General features: G+C 39.7%; 1 protein-coding gene across 1 annotated transcript in view; it reads right to left on the bottom strand.

Annotated features, from left to right (window-relative positions):
* LOC106725412 (sodium/hydrogen exchanger 9-like) overlaps window positions 1–23,615 on the bottom strand; it is a gene marked incomplete at its 5' end in the record, with an annotated part of 126,894 nt that overhangs the window by 85,524 nt on the left and 17,755 nt on the right. The gene's annotated exons all lie outside the window — the stretch shown is intronic.

Raw genomic sequence — 23,615 nt, 5'->3', positions numbered from 1 at the left:
GGCATTCATCAGACTGGCAGGGGGGTTGTTAGGGGGGAATCAGGCTGGCAGGCAGAAGCAGTTAGGGGCAATGAGGCAGGCAGGCAGGCAGGTGAGCGGTTGGGAGCCAGTAGTCATGGATTGTGAGAGGGATCCCAGATTGGAGAGGGTACAGGCTGGGCTGAGGGACACACACAGCCCACATACATGAATTTTGTGCACCGGGCCTCTAGTCCACAAGATAAGTAATAACATGTGTTGGAGAGGTTGTGAAGAAAAAGGAACCCTCAATCACTGCTGATGAATGTAGACTGGTACAGCCACTATGTGAAAAAGTATGGAGACTTCTCAAAATATTAAAAAAAGAGTCACCCCAAAAAATTGAAAACATTTATTCACAAAGATATATACAGTACTATGTTCATTGCAACATTATTTATGGTTGCCAAGACATGGAGACAACCAAAGTGTCCTTTGGAAGAGGATTGGATAGAGAAGACGTGGTACATCCTGGCTGGTGTAGCTCAGTGGTTGAGTGTAAACCCATGAACCAAGATGTCACCAGTTAGATTCTCAGTCAGGGCACATACCTGGGTAGTGGGCTCAATCCCCAGCAGAGGGTGTGCAGGAGGCGGCCAATAAATGTTGATGTTTCTCTCTCATCAATGTTTCTATCTCCCTTTCCCTTCCTCTCTCTCTAAAATCAATAAAAACATATTTTAAAAAATATATGGTACATATATACAATGGACTACTATTCAGACATAAGAAAGAATGAAATACTGCCATTTGCAACAACACGGATGGACCTTGAGAATATCATACTAAGTGAAATAAGTCTGTCAGAAAAAGCTAAGAACCATATGATTTCACTCATATGTGAGATATAAAACTGAAACTCATAGACACAGACAACAGCAAGGTGGTTATCAGAGTGAAGGGGCTGAGCGGGTGAAGGGGCTCTAATATATGGTGACAGAGAAGATTTGACTTTGGGTGGTGGGCACACAGAGCAACATACAGATAATGTATCATGGAATTGTATACTTGGAACCTTCATGATCTTACTCACCAATATTACCCCAATAAATTTAATAAAATATAATTTTTAAAGGGAAAATAAAAAGGGAACTATCAACAGTATCACTCTGTTAAAAAGACATGGCATGAGAACTAAAAGGTCTCTCTCATTTAGAAATGTAGTGTCATGGGTGACTGTGGAGAGCGGCTACAGCATTTGGACAGGTTCAAGCCTCAGACTGATTTGTGGCAAAGCCACATACAAGTCCCAGCTTGGAGGGCAAAGCCATCCCAGCACAATTATAGCCAAAAGGCAATGGTTGTAAGCTTGACCTTATAGTCCGACCCTGCAGTCTTAGGTAGCTAAGGGATGTGGGCTGCGGGGAGTGCAGCAAGTGCTGCCTAAACAAAGCTTGATAGAGTTCAGAGAATGGCAACAACAGGAAAGAAGGAAAGAAACAGATTTGAAACTCACAAGAACATTGTAAACATCTTGCCCTTGTTTTGCTTTGTGTGATCTGACTATAAAATAAAGACTCGGCTTACAGACTGTGTCACTATTTCCTCATCCAGGCACAGTGATCCTACCTGGTCTCAACTGTATTCTCTTGTCTATCTTCTTTAATCCCTCACCGCCCCTCCTCAGGTTCACCCCTGGCTGTGCTGGACGTGGTTCAGGTGACCTAACAAGCTGCATTAGAAAAGTGATTGAGATGGATGCCAGATGTAAGTGTGGTGAGGAGTAGAAAGAGAACAAATAGAGACAGTGAGTGTAGTCCACTTTTCTGAGAAGTTTGACTCTGAAAGGGAAAGTGATAAAGGTGATTGGTGAAGGGGTTGTGAGGTTCCTGGGAGTTTTTATTTATGTGGTTGTTGTTAAATGGTTAAGACTTAACCATGCTATTTCTAGTAATTTAGTTAAAAAAGAATGGTTGATGTGACAAGAAGAGAAAAAGTGTGAGAAGTAGTTCGGTTTAATGTTTGATTGAGAGGAGTTCCATATAATAACTTTTATGTTTTCTGTGGGGTAGGAGGTGAGTTTGTTTATTGAGAGTGAGCAGAAGTTGGAGAATAGAAGTTTGGGGAGAGCAGATGTAGGTTTGAAAAAGTAAAGATAAAAATGATAAGAGATGTGAAGTAGGATAGTTGGGTAGTATGCGTCCATTTGAGGTTGGTGATCAATAATTTATAAGAGAAGCAGTTTCCCAGGTGTGTAAATCTCGTAACAAGGCTTAGCTACTCAGATGCCGTCCTCCCAAAAGCAGAGATTAGGGTTGATCACTCCTTGGGATTTTACCAGACAGGTTTACCAAAAAGATAATGGGCAAAGGAATCTAGAGCACTTGCAGGTTGTTCTTAAAATGATGGCACAGGTCCTCTACCTCAGGGGGAGCCACCAGCCACTGCCTATGACCATGCACATGTCCTAGGGAAGCCAGCAAATGCCACCCATGACCACGCAGGTGAAGGGAGCCAGCACCCACTGTCTGAGACCTCATGGGAGCCAGCAGATGCCACCTGTGACCACACAAGAGGGAAGCCATCAGCCACTGCCTGCAACCACACAGGGAGCCAGCGGACACCCTGTGGGGAGCAGCTGGCAACTACATGGAGAGCAGCCACCACCCGCAACTGCCTGAGGAGCAGCCACTGCCCATGACCATGTGACCCACCACCAGGCCCTCCACTGCAGCCTCAGGCCCCACACAACTTGACACCTAGATCCTTCAGGGAGAGCAAAAATGGGGAGACAGAAGAACAACCCCAAAATAAAGAAAAGGAGGAATTGCTAGAAAAGAAACTGAGAGAAATAGAGGCATGCAATATGTCAATAAACGAATTCAGAATAAGAGTCATACAGTTCATAAACTGGATGGATGAGAAAATCAACAACCTATGTAAGAGCTAAGAAAAAATAAAGAGTGATATAGCTACAATAAAAAACACTATTGAAGTTTTCAACAGTAGACTAGGAGAAAGCGGAGGACCGAATTAGTGAATTAGAAGATAGGGAAGCAAAACACACCCAATTTGAACTGCAATTGAAGAAAAAATCAAAATACAGGAGGAGAGCCTGAGGGAGCTTTGGGACAATATGAAACAAAACAAATTACATATAATAGGGGTGCCAGAACGACAAGAAGAAGAGCGAGGGCTAGAAAACCTATTTGAAGAAACAATGTCAGAAAACTTCCCTGATTTGGGGAAGAAAAAATTCACATAAGCACAGAGAGTCCCAAACAAGATAAACCCAAAAAGATCCACACCAAGACACATAATTACAATGGCAAATGTTAATGACAAAGAGAGAATCTTAAAGGCTGTAAGAGAGAGAAAGACAGTTACCTACAAGGGATTTCCCATTAGATTATCAAATTATATCTCAACAGAAATACATCAGGACAGAAAGCAAAGGAAGGAAGTATACAAAGTGATGCAAAGTAAGGAACTAAATCCAAGAATATTCTATCCAGCAAGGCTATCATTCAAAATTGAAATCAGGAGCTTCACAGACAAAGAAAAACTAAGGGAGTTTATCACTACCAAGCCTGCAATGCAAGAAATGCTAAAGGGAATCTTGTAAAAATAAGAAATAAAATAAAAAAGGAGAAGAAGGAACGCAGGCAAAAAAGATAAAAGTGGCTACAAACAAGTACCTAGCAATAACTTTAAATGTAAATGGACTAAATACTCAAATCAAAAGACATAGAGTGGCTGAATGGATAAGAGAACATGACCCATGTATTTGCTCTCTACAAGATATCCACCTCAGAACAAGAGACTCACACAGACTGAAAGTGAAGGGATAGAAAATGGAAATGAAAAAAAAAAAAGCTGGGGTAGCAATACTTATATCTGAAAAAACAGACCTCAAAGTGAAGGCCATTAAAAGAGATATGGAAGGCCACTTCATAATACTAATGGGATCAACACAAAAAGAGGACATAACTCTGGTAAACATATATGCACCCAATACAGGCGCACCCAAATACATAAAAAAACAAAACAAAACTTCTGGGAGATATCAAGAGAGAGATCTACAGCAATACAGTCATAGTAGGGGACTTTAATACCCCACTGAGATCAGTGGATAAATCCTCTAGACAAAAAAACAGCAATGAAACAGCTATCCTAAATGACTCACTAGATCAGATGGACTTAATTGACATCTTCAGGACATTTCACCAACAAACTACAGAATATAAATTCTTTTCAAGTGCACATGGTACATTTTCAAAGATAGATCACATATTGGGTCACAGGCAAAGTCTCTCCAAATTCAAGAAGATTGAAATCATATCAAGCATCTTCTCAGACCACAATGGTTAGCAAAGAGGTCAAAAAAGAAATTAAAAACATCCTGGAAACAAATGACAATGAAAACACAACAATCCAAAACCTATGGGATACAGTGAAAGCAGTCCTGGGAAGTTCATAGCATTACAGGCCTACCTCAAAAAACAAGAAAAAATGGTAATAAATTATCTAACTCTAGAACTTAAAGAATTAGAAAGAGAACAACAAGAAAAGCCCAGAGTTAGCAGAAGAAAGGAGACAATAAAGGTCAGAGCAAAAATAAATGACATAGAGACCAAACAAAAAAAAATACAAAAGATCAATGAAATCAAGAGCTGGCTCTTTGAAAGGATAAACAAGATTGATGAAGCTCTAGCCAGGCTCACCAAAAGGCAAAGAGAGAGGACCCAAATAAACAAAATCAGAAATTAAGGAGGCAAAATAACAACAGACCCTACAGAAATACAAAGGATCATAAAAAAAAATATATACTATGAACAACTCTATTCCAACAAACTTAACAACCTAGAGGAAATGGACATATTTCTAGAAAAATACGACCTTCCAAAATTCAATCAAGAAGAATCAAAAAATCTCCATAGGCCAATAACAAAGGAGGAAATTTAAGCAGTCATCAAAAATCTTCCATTAAACAAAAGCCCAGGGCCAGAGGGTTTCACAGGGGAGTTTTACCAAACATTCAAAAATGAACTAAAACCTATCCTCAGAATATTCCAAAAAATTCAAGAGGAAGGCACACTTCCTAGCTCATTCTATGAAGCCAGCATTACCCTAATCCCAAAACCAGATAAAGACACCACAAAGAAAGAGAATTACAGGCCAATATCCCTGATGAACATAGATGCTAAAATCCTCAACAAAATCCTAGCAAATTTGATCCAGCATTACATTAGGAAGATCATACACCATGACTAAGTGGGATTTATCACAGGGATGCAGGACTGGTACAATATCTGCAAATCAATAAAAGTGGCACATCACATAAACAAATTGAAAGACAAAAATCACATAATCATATCAGTCGATGCAGAAAAGGCATTTGACAAAATCCAATACCCTTTCCTGATAAAAACTCCCAGCAAAATGGGATGGAGGGATCATACCTCAACATAATAAAAGCCTTATATGTCAAACCTACAGCAAACATAATACTCAATGGGCAAAAGCTAAAACCATTTTCCCTAAGAACAGGAATGAGACAGGGATGCTCACTTTCACCACTCCTGTTCAACATAGTACTAGAAGTACTAGCCATAGCGATCAGACAAGAAGAAGAAATAAAAGTCATCCAAATTGGAAACGAAGAGGTAAAACTGTCATTATTCGCAGATGACATGATATTTTACATAGAAAACATTAAACACTCCATCAAAAACTTCTAGACTTAATAAATGAATTCAGCAATGTAGCAGGATACAACATTAACACCCAGAAATTTGTGGCTTTTTTTATACAGCAATAATGAACTCACAAAAAGAGAAACTAAAAAAAAAAATTCCATTTACCATTGCAACAAAAAAATTAAGATACCTAGGAATAAATTTAACCAAGGAGGTAAAGGACCTGTGCTCAGAAAATTACAGAATACTGAAAAAAGAGATAGAGGAAGACATAAACAAGTGGAAGAATATACCGTGTTGATGGATTGGTAGAATCAAGATCATTAAAATGTCCATTCTACCCAAAGCAATCTATAGATTCAATGCAATCCCCATTAAAATGCCAATTGCATACTTCAAAGATCTAGAACAAACTCTCCAAAAATTCATCTGGAATAAAAAAAAGGCCCTGAATAGCTGCAGCAATCTTGAGAAAGAAGAACAAAGTTGGAGGGATCGCAATACCAGATATCAAGCTATATTACAAAGCCACAGTTCTCAAAACTGCCTGGTACTGGCACAAGAACAGACATATAGAACAATGGAACAGAACCGAGAACCCAGAAATCGACTCAAGCCATTATGCTCAATTAATATTTGAAAAAGGACGCAAGAGCCTATAATGTAGTCAAGACAATCTCTTCAATAAATGGTGTTGGGAAACTTACCACCATACACAAAAATAAACTCAAAATGGATAAAGGACTTAAATGTAAGATGGGAAATCATAAAAATCCTACAAGACTCCATAGGCAGCAAAATAGCAGACATATGTCATAACAATGTCTTTACCGACACAGCTCCTAGGGCAATGGAAACTAAGAAGAAAATAAACAAATGGAACTACATCAAAATAAAAAGCTTCCGCACAGCAAAAGAAACCATCAACAAAACAACAAGAAAGCCCACTGCATGGGAGAACATATTTGCCAATGTTATCTCCGATAAGGGTTTAATCTCCAAAATTTATAGGGAACTCCTACAACTTCACAAAAGGAAGATAAACAATCCAATCAAAAAATGGGCAAAGGATCTAAATAAACACTTATCGAAAGAGGACATACAGAAGGCCCAGAGACATATGAAACCATGCTCAAATTCACTAGTCATCTGAGAGATGCAAATCAAAACAACAATGAGGTACCATCTCACACCTGTCAGAATGGCTATCATCAACAAATCAACAAATGACATGTGCTGGAGAGGTTGCAGAGAAAAAGGAACCCTCTTGCACTGCTGGTGGGAATGCAGATTGGTACAACCACTGTCAAAAACAGTATGGTGTTCTTCTCAAAAAATTAAAAATGGAACTTTCATTTGACCCAGTAATCCTCACTTCTAGGAATATATCCCAAGAAAACAGAAACACCAATCAGAAAGGATATATGCCTCCCCCCACTCGCCAAGTTCATAGCAGCACAATTTACAATAGCTAAGATTTGGAAACAGCCTAAGTGCTCATTGGCAGATGAGTGGATTAGAAAACTGTGGTACATTTACACAATGGTGTACTATGCTGCTGTAAAAAAGGAGGAATTCTTATATTTGCAACAGCATGGATGGAACTGGAGAGCATTATGCTAAGCTAAATAAGCCAGTCAGAGAAAGGTAAATATCACATGATCTCACTCATTTGTGGAATATAATGAACAACATAAACTGATGAACAAAAACAGAACCATAGTCATACAAGCATTGAGTAGACTATCCAACCTATGAGGGAAGGTGGGGGGAGTGAGTGGGTAAGAGATCAACCAAAGGACTAGTATGCATGCATATGAGCATAAACAATGGGCACAGAGTGGGGGGTGAGGGCATGTTCTGAGGGTTGACTGCTGCCAGGGAGAGGTCAATGGGGGGAAAAAAGGAGACTTATGTAATACATTAAACAATAAAGAACTTAATAAAAAATGATGGCACATGGATTCCAATGTAAGTAAGTAGGAAATTGGAGAAAGAGTATATCTTAGGAAACTAGAGTCCCTATCATGTCAAAGAAGGGTCTCATCTATACCATCATAATACAGCTTGTCTATAGAAGGAGAAAAATGTTTTATTTAAAGTTACAAATCTTTAAAGTCACTAAATATAAATAATTTCCTTTTGATACTAAAGAACTAATTCCAATTTTAACCACTCTCTCTCCCCTAAAATTTGTAGGAGAGCCCATGCTCAGGCTTGTATGTATTCTTATCTGAAGATTTCTATTTATATACCAGTTAAAACTCTCAACATAATAAATGTGTGGGAAAATACTCTTTTTTACATTTGGCTAAGGGTAAAGGGACATCCCTGTATACGAAGAACTGTAGTGCAGATGAGAAAAAATGGAGAGAAAGGATGAAAACTATAAGTTTACTCAAATGGGAACCTCATCTAATTTTTTCATTATTCACAGCAAAATGAATGCTGAGCTAATTGCTAAAGAAAACTGACACTTGATGTTATAAAATATATACTTAAATATATAATCTGCCTTGTCTCATTCATTTTTCTGCACTATGCAGCCTTTTTATATTATATTGTTTTTATTAAAACTTTTGGATAAAATGAAAAGGTAAAGAAATAGAATTATAAAACAAGAGAAAAATTGTGAGGACTTTGCATTCAACTCCACAAAATTTTTCAGATGACTGTAGTCAATTTACTTCACCAACTAATAAGTAATATCATAGCCAAGGGCAAGTCTAGATTTTCTTTTTTTTTTTCCCCAAAAGGAAAATGACTAGTTATTCTGTAAAAGCGAATAAAAGAAAGTGGAATTTTTTTTTCTTACCAACCAAACCTCAGATAAACAAAAAGCATCTAACAATTTAAGGACTTGAATGAACTTGGACCTGGTAGGAGACATAAAGTGAAGCAATTGCTAACACTCCAGAATGTGCCCATCTGTGAGTCTATGAGATGACGCATACAATCTTTCTCAGTGAGAAACACTCAAGGTATATTTCATTATTTGATTTGGCCATGCACTGGCTCAGCAACTTTCACAAGCTTGGCAACCAATCATTTAGGGCTTTAATAGAGAAGGGCTTTATATATGATTTAATCAGATGTTACTGTGGGAAAGGAGCAGGATTAGTTTTGTTTGTTGCGTTAACAAATGGAATGATGAGAAAGATAAAAGGGAAAATCAAGAAGAAAACTTAAGGAAACAGGTAAGTGAAGGAGTAAATATAAAATTCAAAATTCCTCCAAAGAGAATTAGTTATAAGAAAATGTAGGCTTTTTTGGCTAAACCAGAAATTAAGTGGAAACTACACCCAGTTGAGGTTCAGAGCTGTAAAGCACAAAATAGGGAAAGAACCCCTGGAAGGGGTGTCTCATGCACTGAGTTTTAATCCCAGCTTGGTTGAGCCTCAGTTTCCCTCCCTGTAAAGGGAGAGGGATGTCTACTGCTCTGTGCTAAACAAAAAGTCCACCAGAGTTGTATCCTGCCCACTCCAATCCACAGCCAACCTATTTGACTTAGGATAGCTATCTTTTCCATCTTTTCAAATACTTGGGGTGCATTTTATAACCCCAAGTGAACATCTATGTCTAACTCTGTCTTCAGAGAATGTTATAGTTACTATGGGGCAGATATGATTATGCTCATTTCACAGATTAGAAAATGTTGGCCCTGAGCAGGCCTAGAACCTGAGGTTCCATGGCAGAAGGGCTGAGGCAGCCTAGGAGCTAGCTCTTCAAATTCACTCTATTTCAAAGTTCTGTGTTGTTTTTCTATCTCTTGTGTTGTGCCTTTTCTCTGACTCCCTCCAATTTCTACTTGTCAAAGTCTGCCTTTTTCTCAAAGTCCAGCTCAAGACCACTAACTCCATGAATACTTCTGAAATCACCTATAAGGGTTGATGGCTCTCTCTTCTCTGAGCTCTTATGCAACTTGTCTGGCATTTAAAGCAATTAGGGGAAAAAGCCCGAGTGTTCCTGAAAAAGGGTTTGAGGCCAATGTAGATCTAGATTTTAAACCTTTTTGATCATGAACTCATTAGGAAACACATTTTATATCACAAACTAGTATACACACACACACACACACACACACACACCTAAAACAAGTTTCATGAAATAGTTTTTACTTCTAATTCTGCAGTGCCCTATCATTTTCTCTAGCCTACTTTAATTTATTCAAAAAGTGCTGGTTAGAAACCCACTAAAATTATTTTTAGAAGTACTAATGAGTCCCAAGCAGCAGTTTGGAAAACTCGGTTTAAATCTAATCTGCCTTTTCCAAATGGCCTAGACGACATTTTCAAAGACTTGGCGACAACTGAGCTGGCAAGAAAACTTGTGTTCCTCAGGGATTTCATCTGCAGTTCCTCACAGGAATGCAGACAGTCCTCACAATGAGGCCGGAAGGAAGGGCTTCAGATGGAGAGCACCAGCTTCACCTTGCATGAAGATAAAGGACAGCAATTATTTTTCCAGCTTATTGATGAATAACTGCCAAATAAAAACTGGATATGTTTAAGGTGTACTGTGTAATGTTTGATGGATGTATACACTATGAGTTGACACAATCAAGCTAACTAACAGATTCATCATCTCACATAGTTAAAACCTTTGTGTGATAAGAACACTTAAGATCTACTGTCTTAGCACATTTCAAGTCCACAGCACAGCATTATTAACTACAGTCATGGTGCTGTTCATCTGATCTCCAGAACTGCTCAGCTTGCAGAATGGAAACATTGTACCCCATTTCTCCAAACCTAGTCCCTGTTTCCACCATTCTCCTCTCTACTTTTATGAGTTTGACTTTTTTAGATTCCACATATAGGTGAGATCACGCAATGGTAGAGATCCTTGATGGGCTGGTTGGTGGAGGAGTGGGGAACATCCATTTCACAGTAGGCCATCTTCAAGAGTGGGGTTTGTGGGTGCCAGAGATCTGGGGAGGAAGATTTCTCAATAAGACATATCTATAGACTGAGAAGAAACTTATCTACACACCCTTATCTTAAATATAGTAGGGAATCAGCTAGAATTTTAAAATAATAAAAAATGTAATAAAATTATTTGCTTATATCTGCATAGCATGTCTGAGGGCCTTCAGGCCTGTACATCTGTCACTGATTTTGGCACCATTTCAACTTAATGAAGTACTTGATGTTTGCAAAGTGCTTGTACAACTACTAATGAACATATTGCTCTTCTGAACATTTCAGTTTAGGGAAGACCTGAGGACTTCAGACTAAGAGTAAAGAAAAAAACAAAACACAAAAGAATGGAAGAAGAATTGGTCAAGCTAAAGACCAAGCTTCTGAGCCTGTGCTGCTGGAGTTGCATAATGTATGGGTAACTGCTTCTGAGTAGGGCCCCTCTTGCTTTGGCACCCAAAGTCTCCCACACTGGCATGCTGCTCTTGGGAGGTGCATACATGATTTGTTCTACATGAAGCAGGGGAGGGAAAGGTAAAGGGCTCAGTACCTGCAACCCAAGTGCTGGGCAGTAGTGAGGGATGTGGGAAGAGTTGTCCACGGTTGCTGGGAAAGGGAGACAGCAGTCACTGTCTTTCTGTTCCAGCTATTACCACTGGTAGAGGACTAGGGCTGGACTTGCTTAGGAGCCAGAATTTATAAGCGGAAATCAACTCTGGCCAAGTTTACAGGCAACAAGTCAGTGATATACAACATGCTGGTGGATTTCAAGGAATTCCAAGGAAACTGCTTCAAGGGATGTCAAAGGCAATAGTTTGAGGATGTGTCTGTTTCCTTTGGGAAAGCTTAGCTCTCTTGTGCTTCTATCCTCTACATTGGTCACTTTCAACCTCTCCCATCTCAGGGCACACATAAACTAATTACTAAAATTCTGCGGCACACCAAAAATATATTTTTTTGTTGATCTGACAAAAATAGGCATAATTTTGATTCATTCACACCATACAGCTGTTGTTGTGTTGGCTGTTGTCATTTTTTTTATTTGACAGTCTAAGGGAAAAGAGGTCAGTGCTCCTGACTAAATAGTCAGGCATTTCATGTTTTAAAAATTCTTGTGGCACACTGCTTGAAAATCACTGGCCCACAGCATCAGCTACCACTGGCAAGGCTGTCCCAGAAGGCTGAGCAGGGCCTGCAGGCTGGTGGCATTTAGTTTATCAGTTTAGCAACCAAAAAACAACAACAGCTTTTCCTTCGAATATGAACTTGAATTCAACATTTTCCATTAGATTAATTAAAACCTCTGTCAGAAATTCTCCTGCTTCTGACCATGAATAGGTAACTGAAATAACAGAGCTGAGTTGAAGAACTGAGTTGGCTTTTTAACTAGAAAACATCTGGTAGTCCCTAACAATTACATCACTGGGTCATTTTTGTTAGTGGAAGTTAAGAACCAATGTGTTAATGAAATGACATATTTATATTTTAACACATTTATATTTTGAGACACATATTGAGTGGTCCAAAATTTCTTTCACGGAAGAATGAGAACATTTCTGTCCTTGTTTTTGTCCATAGAAAACTGGTGGGTGTATTTAGGAGCTGCTCTCCAAAATCCTTTTAGATTTTATTGTTCTCCCTGACACACCACCTTCCACAGGGCCGTGCATTATCTCATGATAACAAGCCTCCTGCTGGCAGTAAGACTAGACACACGTAGCCCTGCCCAGTTGTCTCATGAAAACTCTCCAGTTTCACTTTCCACCCTAAAGTTCTCACTATTTTCCAAACACCCCACACACTGACGATGCCTTTCCCTGCACTGTTTCCTTTGCCAGAAAGCTCTTCACATCCTCAGCCCAGCTCCTTACAGATTCTTACTTTTTATCCCCTTTTCCTAAGTTATTTCTGTGTGGTCTCCTTCATTCTCTAAAGTTTGTTAGCTGGCTATACTCCCCCTCCCCGCCATGGCTTCTGTAACACTTTTGCTCATAACTTCAATCTAGTTTTTGGCATTGGGGGCTGCTATCTCTACCTCATTAGGGTGCTGGCATCTTGAGGGGGGCCACCCATCTCTGTGGCTTCAGAAGATGCTAGAAAACACACTTATATTTTTTGTGTGTATGAGTGTGGTGGGGAGTAGGAAAACTAAATTCAGTTAAAATCATTGAAGAAAATTTAAACAAAATACTGTTTTTCAAGGAAAGAGACATTAAAATGCAATGCAATGCTGGAAGCATTAAATGCATAGGTTCCTGATGAGTGACTGCCATGCCGGATGAATCAGATTTGTGACAGAAAGGAAACTAAAGGCTCCTTAGCCTCTGACATATTGCTCTACCTTTTGCCATTTGAGCCACCAAACAAAAATATAAAATTAATGCCAGTAAAAGAGAATGTTGACTACCCTGGATGTAGGGAATGAGCTTTATCCTTTGCTTCGAAGGCTGACTGCACAGTCCTCTGGAGATGACCCTTTTCTCTTTGTCCTTCCAATTCTGAATTGCACAGGCTGTCTCAGCTGTTCACGCCACCCTTTCATGGGCCTTCCTCCAGGTTCCTACTCTGCTCAGAACGCTCAGCATCCCTCTCCACTGTTTAATTCACATTAGGAAATCCCCACTCCTGCACAGACTCTCCCACAGGACTAGAACAGTATGTGCTTCTCCAACAATCTCCCCTCCATTGACCATCAGCACACTTGCCTCTGCCCACTCTTATTTGTGAGTTGGTTTTACATACGTTGAGACTATGTCATCACCATATATACCTTGTGCAGTGAACTTTAATTACAGCAGAGCCACGTCTGCCCACATGCTTTATGTTGTGTCTACCACAGCTTCACATGCAGGCAAGAGCTAGATACCGAGGCCCATGAAACAGACCTGCTTCAGGCCCTGCCGGTGATCCATGGAGCCTGCAGCCATGACTCATGTGGCAGTGTGTCTCTGGTAGCTCATGAATTTATTGGCAGCTTGTAAATGACTTGGCTCCTAGAGTTGAGAAGGAGTGACCAAGCAGCAATTTAAAAAGTTTTTTTAAAAAAACACCTTTTTCTCCAGGGGAAGAAATTAAAAACTAAATTTAAAACTGGCAACATTAAGGTAATACATATATTTTTGTCCATCCTTTTCTTTTTTCCTCTATTAAAAATCATTCAATACTGACCCAGAAATCTTCAAATATAACATCATACTGCTAGTGACACAACACACAGCTTCACCTGCAAGGTGCAATGGAAAGGTTCCCTTTATCACGAGGAGGTACAAGAGGAGTAACTCATCAAAAGCTCTTACTGCTTCCATGTGGGACAGAAAGATCACTGCACTTCTCTGTCAAGCCCAAATTGCTATCTATGGTCTAATCTCAAGAAAAATAAATATGCAACTATGGACTATAACTTAAAAAAATCATAAATAAAACAATTGCATGTGCAGAGTATGGGACACAAAAGAACTACCTAACATCCAGCTATATCCATTTACTCAAGATGAGAGGGGAAGAATTAAGTCTGATTTTAAGTTCCACCTAAGTGGAACCTTTTTTTTTTGGATATATTTTAATTGATTTCAGAGAGTAAGGGAGAGGAAGAGAAATGATAGAAACATCAATGATGAGAGAGAATCATTGATCGGCTATCTCCTGCATGCTCCCAACTGGGGATCAAGCCCACAACCCGGGCATGTGCCCTTGACTGGAATTGAACCCAGGACTCTTCAGTCCACAGGCCGATGCTCTATCCACTGAGCCAAACCAGCCAGGGCTGTGGAACCTTTTTTTTTTTTTTAATAAAGACTGAAGACCTTGTTATGGTATTAAAATATGGCTGTTACAATTAAAATTATTACAAGCATACAAAATAATGGATAATTTGGTCACTGGGAGATAATAAATGACAGTGAATACTAAGCACATTACATGATGCTTCCCTAAGAGATACAGACATTAACAGATAATAACAGTAATAATACAGCTAACATTAGTGAGTGCTGTTCTAAGTGGTTTGTGTTAACTCATTTAATCCTCAAAACAAACCTGTGAGGTAGGGACTTCTATCATCCCCATTTTGCAACTGAGAGACTGAGGCACAAAGAGGGTAAATAACTTTCCTAAAAGTACACAGCTCAGTGGTGGATAGGCTACAAAAGCAAATCAATACATCCTGACCACTGACCCAAACTTTTTTTTCTATTTGATCAAAACAAAAAATAAAATGTCTAAGTGCATCTTACTTTATACCACAGTCATGCTTCTGAAAGACATCTGTGAGTCAGAACCTTAAAAACAGAACCAGATTGAAATGTAAGCTTTGTGAGAATTTGTCAGTGGTGATATTCCTACTGTCCAGGACAGTGCTTGGCATGTAGTAGCTCTTGATAAACATGTGATGAATAAATGCATAAGTAAACAAATGAGAAGAGTCTAATATAGTGCTTTGCAATGAGAACTTGCTCAACCGAGTTTTTATTTTATTTTTTTTCTCTTTTTTTTATTGCTTATCATCCTGGTGAATATTCATCTGGGTAAAAGTGATTCATTAGCACCTTTCATTTTTACCATCAACTGTCTTAATGTTCATTACCATCCAGAGGCTGATTTCTCATTTTTGTCCTTGGATCTGCAATTTTTATTTTCTCTGCAGACTACTTTCACATCTCCTTCTACAGTTTCTGTGTTCGTTCATAACCGTCCCTCTCTGGCCTTCCCGCTGCAGTTTGACAATCTGTTTGAGGCAGCTCTGCCTCTGTATCTATTATTGTTCAAGAGTTTGTAATGGTCTCTATTATCCATGAATGTGTGAGATCATGTGGTATTTTTCCTTCATTGACTGGCTTGTTTCACTTAGCATAATGCTCTCCAGTTCCATCCATGCTGTTGCAAATGGTAAGAGTTCCTTCTTTTTTACAGCAGCATAGTATTCCATCGTGTAGATGTACCACAGTTTTCTAATCCATTCATCTACTGATGGGCACTTAGGCTGTTTCCAGATCTTAGCTATGGTGAATTGTGCTGCTATGAACATATGGGTGCATATATCCTTTCTGATTGGTGTTTCTGGTTTCTTGGGATATATTCCTAGAAGTGGGATCACAGGGTCAAATGGGAGTTCCATGTTTTGTTTTTTGAGGAAACTCCATACTGTCTTCCAGAGTGGCTGCACCAGTCTGCATTCCCACCAGCAGTGCACGAGTTTTCCTTTTTTTCCACATCCTCTCCAGCACTTGTCATTTGTTGATTTGTTGATGATAGCCAGCCTGACAGGTGTGAGATGGTACCTCATTGTTGTTTTGATTTGCATCTCTCTCAACCGAGTTTTTAAAAATGGATTTAAATGAATTTATTTTGTGAATCTATTCTAGAAGAGGGGGAGTTACTTTCTGATTTTTTATTTTCATAAATTCAGATTTTTATATTGTTTGCTTAAAGTGAAGATGAAATGAGAGAGCATTAAAATTTTATGGTGAAAAAGAAATACAAATCAAGGATGCAAAAGCTCATAGAATCCTAGGATTATTGTAGAAAACCCCATTATCAATTTGGGACCCACAATTTTTTGCAATCACAGTAGGGGGGCCAACATGTTGGGACAACAATTCACAATGTCATACTTGAGTCACCTGTCAGAACTCTGGAGAGTTGTGGTCTAGCTATGGAATACTGCAATGTATGTAGGCCACAGAGTCTTGAGAAGACTGCACTGTTTAACTGTTTTAGTATGTTTGGGCTCTGAGAGGCAAGTGAACCAGTTACCATCTGTAGAAAGCTGTTTTAGTAACTAGCCAACTTTTCCAATGTATTTAGTTAAAACAAAGGATAGTATTTGTTATTCCCATTATATGGAAGAGGACATCAAGAAAGACCCAAGTTATGACCTAAACAAAGATAGGTCATATTTCCAGGTATTGTGAACATTTCCCTACATTGATTCTCACCAAAAAGTCAAGGGAACACAAGGATCCAGGAAGCTAGTGTTTTCTTTTAGTGAATTTTAATTTCATTTCACTTAGGTGCTAAATTAGGTGTTATCTACAACATCTTTCTTACACCAGCACCTGAGAGGACAAGGATGACCAGCAGTGAAGCTGAATCCTCTGTGGACTAACCACCTGGGTGGAGTGGTGGCTGCACTGCTGCCCCTACACACTTGCTCCTCCCTACAGCCAGCTTCCCTGGGGGCAGCAATTACATGCCATGTGCACCCTCATGGGGGATACTGTGGGTACGTGGGTAGAGAGTCTTTAGAAAGATGATTGCTTACCCTAAGGACCACATGTCATTTCAAGGAGCTTTAGGGTCATGATTCATTTCAAAGAGGCAAATAAGCAAGACTTCATGAGGGTCAACCATGTCTATCCCATACTCTACAGAACCTTTAGTACTAGTATATTGCCTGGCACACAGAAGGCACTCAGTAAAGCATCCATTGAATGAAGGATTTCTTACTTGCATCTTCTGTTATACCTCCTGCTGCTACTGAAAGTAAAACACACCCTCCCTATGACTGGTGAAGCTTCTGATGGCAAGAATCCATCACATAGAACTACCAATTGTATGCCACTTACAATATCACACATATTGACACTACCAGAAATCAGTGGACGGACCACTGAACCAAGCCCGTTGGATTCATCAGGTGGACACAGACTGCTTTTTGTTGATTATGAATGCTGGCCCCAGTGTATCAGTTACCTTGGATGCACCTTTTCCCTATTTGGGCTCAGTTGCCTCATTTGTAAAACAGGGATCACAGTACCAACATTCCTCATTCCTCAGAGTTTTTGTGAAGTAAACTCATCATTCACAAGGCCACAGTTTTACTCCAATAGATAACTCATGGATGCTTCAGCCAGTCAGAATAAGAAATAACTGCAATGCAGTGATCATCATATAAAATGGAAATTACTGCTCACAATATTCATACCTATAATTTAAAATAACTGTGACTGTGTGGGATGTAATGATTTCTGTCAATTTTTAGAAGGGGAAGGATTATCCCCTCCCCCCCCCTTTTAAAACTACAGTGCCATTTCATTTAAATTCATTAAACACTTGGGCCGAAGTTTCATTTTAAATTGCCCTGATGTTCATGTTTACTGCTCCTGGAATGCAGCCCAGCCTGTAACCCTTTGGCACAGGAGGAGCTGGTACCTGCCCCTTGCTTACCAGACTAATGGGGACTCAAGGCTGCAGCACCACACATGCTGCATGGCCTGCATTTTGCTGGTCCAACTCCGTGCACAGATCACTGGCAGGAAGGAAGTTCATCCACGTGGCTTCATGGAATTCTGTTACTGTGTCAACTTGCCAATCCATTGTTATCTTTGCACTTTATTCACACTTATGTAAAATGTTGACAACCACATGATAACTCCTTATTTTCAGTTTATATCAGCATACAGGAAGTGCTAAAAATGATTTTAGGTTGCCCTTTTTATTTTGGCAAAGGTCATTCTTATCTGGTGTCATTCACATGTGTAAGACCAATGTACACACATGCATAAAGAGAGAGATGATAAACAATGGAATGGAAGGAAGCAGACAGCCCAACAGGGTCATTAGTCACTGTGAACAACATAAGATTCCCCACATCAGCTATAACACTGTCAGTCTAAGTAAATCATTTGTCTGATGACTAAAAATCTGAATAAAGGGGCATTGATTTCTACTCCTAGTCTCTTATTATAAAAGACTGTTAGTGAGGATGGCAGGTGCCTCTAAAATTTTGAGTTTTTATATTAATAAAATAAACACATGATAGGTGAGAGAAGATGCATTCAAAATCACCCAGACAGATAGCAACTTCTAAGCCAGAGCCAGGCTTGAACGTACCCATTAAACCTAAGGAAGGATGGACCAACCATTGGAGGTCAGTGATGCAGATGTTCCTGCCTAGGGAGAGGGACACTGAGGCTGGGGAGGGTGGATGTCTACATGGAGTGTGCCCTTTGAGTGCCTAAGGGCAGCCTGGGTAAAAACACTAAGATTATATCTAGTCTGCCTTGCTCTACTTTCACACTCATTTAGCAACCTCAGATAATCAATGGGATTTTTCAGCTACATCAATGTCTAGAATGAAGATGCTCTGGATAGCAAATATTGCTTGCTTCATTCATTCATTCACTCATTCAAAAATATTTATTGAGTGTTCACCATGTACCAACCTTGTACTATGCCTTGAGGACACAGCAATGAATGAACACAAACCCAAATCCCTGTTTCTAGAAAGCATATATCCTGGTTAGAGATTATTAAAACAAATAAAGTACATATTGTGTTAGATGGTGATAACTGTTATGGTGAAAAATGAAGCAGGGAAAGGGTAAAGAGTGCTCCTGTTGGGACTGCTAATTTAAATATGGAGCCAGGAGGGTCTCACTGACAAGTTGAATGGAAGAAATGTAGGAGGAGGTATGTGAATGTCTGAGGGAAGAGCCAGTGCAAAGGCTTGGAAGCAGGGTTGTACTTGGTGTGTCTCAGGAAGACCAGGAAGCAAGAGTGGGAAAGGGGGTTGGAGAGACACTAGGGACTACATTGGAACTTGAACCTCCCCATGGTTGGTCATGGGAATATATATGATTTAGGAATCCAGTGTCTGGTTTATACTGTGCCTCCTTCAGTTTGGCTAGTGTCATCTCCATAAAGCTAAGCCATTCTTGGAGTCTTTGGCATATTAACTTTCTGCCCCTGAAAAATCAAGGACCTGACTTAAGAACTTGGGGTTACTTTATGGTGTTGTTCTTGTAGTGACCAACAATGACCCCGACATTATCACTGTAGATCTTCATAAGTGCTTGAGATGTGAGCTCTGCACTGCACATGCGAGCAGTCCTGATTACTCACTGATGGAAGGTGACTTTCTGAACATGCAGGGTGGGGTTTACATGTAGATAGGGTATCATGGACCTAGAGCTATTGTGATTAAGTTCATTTAAGTGCACTAATGGACTTTAAAATAAAAACAAATATGAGCTTGAATCTCAGAATTGACATGAGCTTTAGGTCCTTAAGAAAGTTAAATTCTTTGAAGATTTGTTTCTTTCACCATCAAAAGGGTGCTTGTAAGAATTAAATAAGACAAAAAGAGTGGTTATGAGAATTAAGTGAAATAATGACCCCAATGGCAGGTGCTGGTGCTCAGTAACTGTTCCCTTTCTCCTCTCCCCTTTTTCAATGTCTCCTTCGCACTGCAAGCCTCAGGATTGCTGCTCACATTGAATAATATTGAAATCTTAATTAATCATTAATTTTGGCCCCATAGGCTTCCAACAGTGCTCTGGAACAGGGAGCCAGGTTGGTTCAGTAGAGGCCAACACAAACAGCAGTCTGTGCTGCCTTATATTCTACTGAGCTGTGGAGGTTAAATGAACAGTAAGTATAAAACACTCCACATAGTACTTATCCACTCTCCATCCTCATCAAATGTTAATTTTTATTACTTTTATTCTCCTGTAATTTTGGAAAATTGTTATGGAAGTGTATGTGTGTATTAATTATGCTATGAAGAAGTAAAAAACAAAACTAGGTGAGCAACAGTGGCTTGGTTTTTTGGTAATGATGGTGAATTTAGAGTCTTTTTCTATTCTTGGATCTGAATATTAGACATACATTGACTATGAATTGAGTACTGCGATTGTTAGTTTTAGGTGTCAACTTGGCTTGACTATCCAGTTATTAAATAAGATCCTAATCTGGGTGAGAATTCTGTAGTTGAGCTAACATCTGCCATCAGCCCACTTTAAGTAGAGGAGATATCCTCTGTAATGTGGGTGGCCTCATCCAACCAGACAGGAGGCCTTTAGAACATAACTGACGTTTCCCTGAGGAAGAAGCTCTGCCTCAAGGCTGCAGCATCACGTCCTGACCAACAAATGCCAGCCTGCTGACCTGCCCTACAGATTCTGCACTGGCCAGCTCCACAATCACAGGCCAATTCCTTGAAAAAAATCTCTTTTTGCATGTGTGTATGGATATATTTATGTATGCATGTTTTGTATATATGTGTGTATGGGTGTATACATATGCATATATATGCTTGCATGTATGTATTTGCATATATATAGCTTCTATCAGCTCTGTTTCTGTCTCTGATTAATACAGGTGCATATGAAGGCTTATTTATTCTTCTTTTTCTTGTCAGTAATTGTTATGATGCCTCACTTACATGATGCAATTGTACTGAAATGAAACTTGAGCAGCTCCAAACTGCATAATCAATTTCTTTCAGCCTCACAATAATTTCTTTTTGGCCGGGCCAGGCAACCTGACCCCGGGGTGGGAGGGTCATCCCTCCACAGGCGGGGCCAGCATAGCCTACCTGTGAGGTTCATGGGGCACATCACCTAGGTTCTAGGTGAACAATAGTATAAATACAATGCCAAGTGAATCATTTGTCTCTAACATTACAACTATATCAAGAGGCCACCAAGTGGAAACGTGTGATGCTCTCCGGGATGCATTCAGAGCTTCGTTAGGATGTTAATAGGCTGTTGTCTAAGTAAAGACACATTTGTGTAATGAGATAGCACTGCACTTTCTAGAATGAGTGCACAGGAAGACAATTACCATGAGAACAGATGTCACTGAGAGTGTAAATCTGCTGTGATTTGTTGCTAGTCTGTCCACAATGATATGGAAATAAGCCCCTGCTGAAAAGTAAGATAAGAACTAGGCATCTGAGTTTAGTGCCATTGCTCTCAGCTTAACATTTAGGTGGGTTCACACCTTCATTTTCTGTTTAAAGTCACTTTCCCCCTTTATTCTTTTCCCTCATTATAAAACCTTCTTCACAGCACAGTCAGAATTTGAACAGAAACATCTTTTATCTCATTTCCAAGTTACAATTTTCTTATTATACATCTTGTCGTAACCAAGCAGCCTTTAAGTGTACTCTTTAGTCATATTTTTAAACTTTGTACAAATTTGATTATCAGATACTTTAAATAAGGGCAGGGGAAATTATGTTTCCAGAAGAGAAATCAACCAGGCACATAATCTAGCATAACCTTGTAAGAACCAGCTTCCACTGGGAAGGCCTTGGGTAGTTGATGAGATACCAGAACCTCCAAATGATAGTTGATGGCCAAAAGGGACTGCTTTTAAGGTGGAAGCAACTTGCATTGTCCATAAAACTCAAGATTGAGCACGGCAAGATACCTGAGCACAGTTAACAGAGCTATGGAAAAATAAAACCACATCCTCAGAAAACCTCTACTTGCCACATCTCCATTTTGTATTTCTTGAAATGTTCTACTTTTTCAGAATTGTTTTCTAATTCTCACCTTGTTTTATTTTTGCTTATCTCTGCAATTTCAACTGGCTTCTCTTTACTTCATTCTTACTTGTTTTCTACACAGTCATTCCTCTAATTTGCTTTCCTTTCCTTTCTACTGTGAATTTTATGTATTTCTCTTGCCTCCTCTCCCTGTTCCATTTTTATCTCTTTTTCATATTATTCTTTGAATTTCTTTTCTCTGTTCTTAATTCTTCTTCCTCTCTCACTGATCTCTTGTGGCTTTAATCATTGCTGAGTTGCTTTGAAATCACCCAGTGACTGACATTTTCTCCCTGGAAGAGGAGGGATTTGTGACCATGGGAAACTAATTATAAAGACCCACCCTAGCACCCTAGAGGCCAGGAATACGAAAGGAGCTGAGGTCCAGGTGTGCAAGGAAGGCCCTAAATAAAGAAGGATTCCAAGGAAGCCCACCCAGCCCCACCTTGCAGACCCGGACTGTGCTTGGTACCAGCATGGACCCATTGTGCCCCTCTGGCTCCTTGTTTTGCATCCTGTGGACTTGGGTGAGTTTCCCTTTGGAATTTCAGACTCCCCTGCTTTGAGCAGATCCAAGCAACAGCAGCTTCCTGATCACCACACCCTCTGTCTGAGGAACAGCAGCTGTACGTGAAGCCTCCCCCCACCAGCCAGAAGAGCCACCACAGCTGTGAACAACACCCACCAGAAGAGCTGCTGCCAACTGAGGAGCAGATGCTACCGCAACCACCCAAGGAGCAACCACAGCCCAAGGAGCCACTGCCACCAAGGGAGCAGCCACTGAACGACTCAACATCTAGATATGTCAGTGAGATCAAACATGGGTAGGCAAAGAAACCCCCAAAGGAAAGAAAAGGAGGACTCACCAGAAAAGCAGCTAAGTGAGACAGAGGCATGCAACATGACAGAAAAAGAATTCAGAATAAGGGTCCTAGCGTGCATAAACCGGATGGAGGAAAAAATCAACTACTTATGCAAGAAGCAAGAAGAAACAGATGAAAAAATCAATAACTTATGCAAGACCCAAGAAGAAATGAAGAGCGATATAGCTGCAATAAAAAACACCATTGAAAGCATCAACAGTAGACTAGGAGAAGCGGAGGACCGAATTAGTGAATTAGAAGACAAGGAAGCAAAACACACCCAAACTGTACTGCAATTGGAGAAAAAAATTAAAAGACAGGAGGAGAGCCTAAGGGAGCTTTGGGACAACATGAAACGAAACAACATACGAATAATAGGGGTGCCAGAACAACAGAAAGATGAACAAGGATTAGAAAACCTACTCGAAGAAATAATATCAGAAAACTTCCCTGAGGTGGGGAAGAAAAAAGTCACACAAGCACAGAGAGTCCCAAACAAGGTGAACCCGAAAAGACCCACACCAAGACACATCATAATTACCATGGCAAATGTTCAGGACAAAGAGAGAATCTTACAGGCTGCAAGAGAGAGACGGAAAGTTACATACAAGGGATCTCCCATTAGATTATCAAATGATTTCTCAACAGAAACACATCAGGCCAGAAAAGAATGGACAGAAATTTACAAAGTGATGCAAAGCAAAGGACTGAACCCAAGAATACTCTATCCAGCAAGGCTATCATTCAAAATTGAAGGGGAAATAAGAAGCTTCACAGACAAAAAAAGGCTAAGGGAGTTTATCACCACCAAGCCTGCAATGCAAGAAATGCTAAAGGGACTGGTGTAAAAAGAAGAAATAAAAAGCTCAGAAAGAAAAACAGCCACACAAAAAAGAAATGGCTA

This window comes from Myotis brandtii, unplaced genomic scaffold, assembly GCF_000412655.1.
Source record: "Myotis brandtii unplaced genomic scaffold, ASM41265v1 scaffold1616, whole genome shotgun sequence".
Lineage (NCBI taxonomy): Eukaryota > Metazoa > Chordata > Mammalia > Chiroptera > Vespertilionidae > Myotis > Myotis brandtii.
Note: the sequence above shows the minus strand (reverse complement) of the source record. Positions and strands in the feature narration are given on the sequence as shown.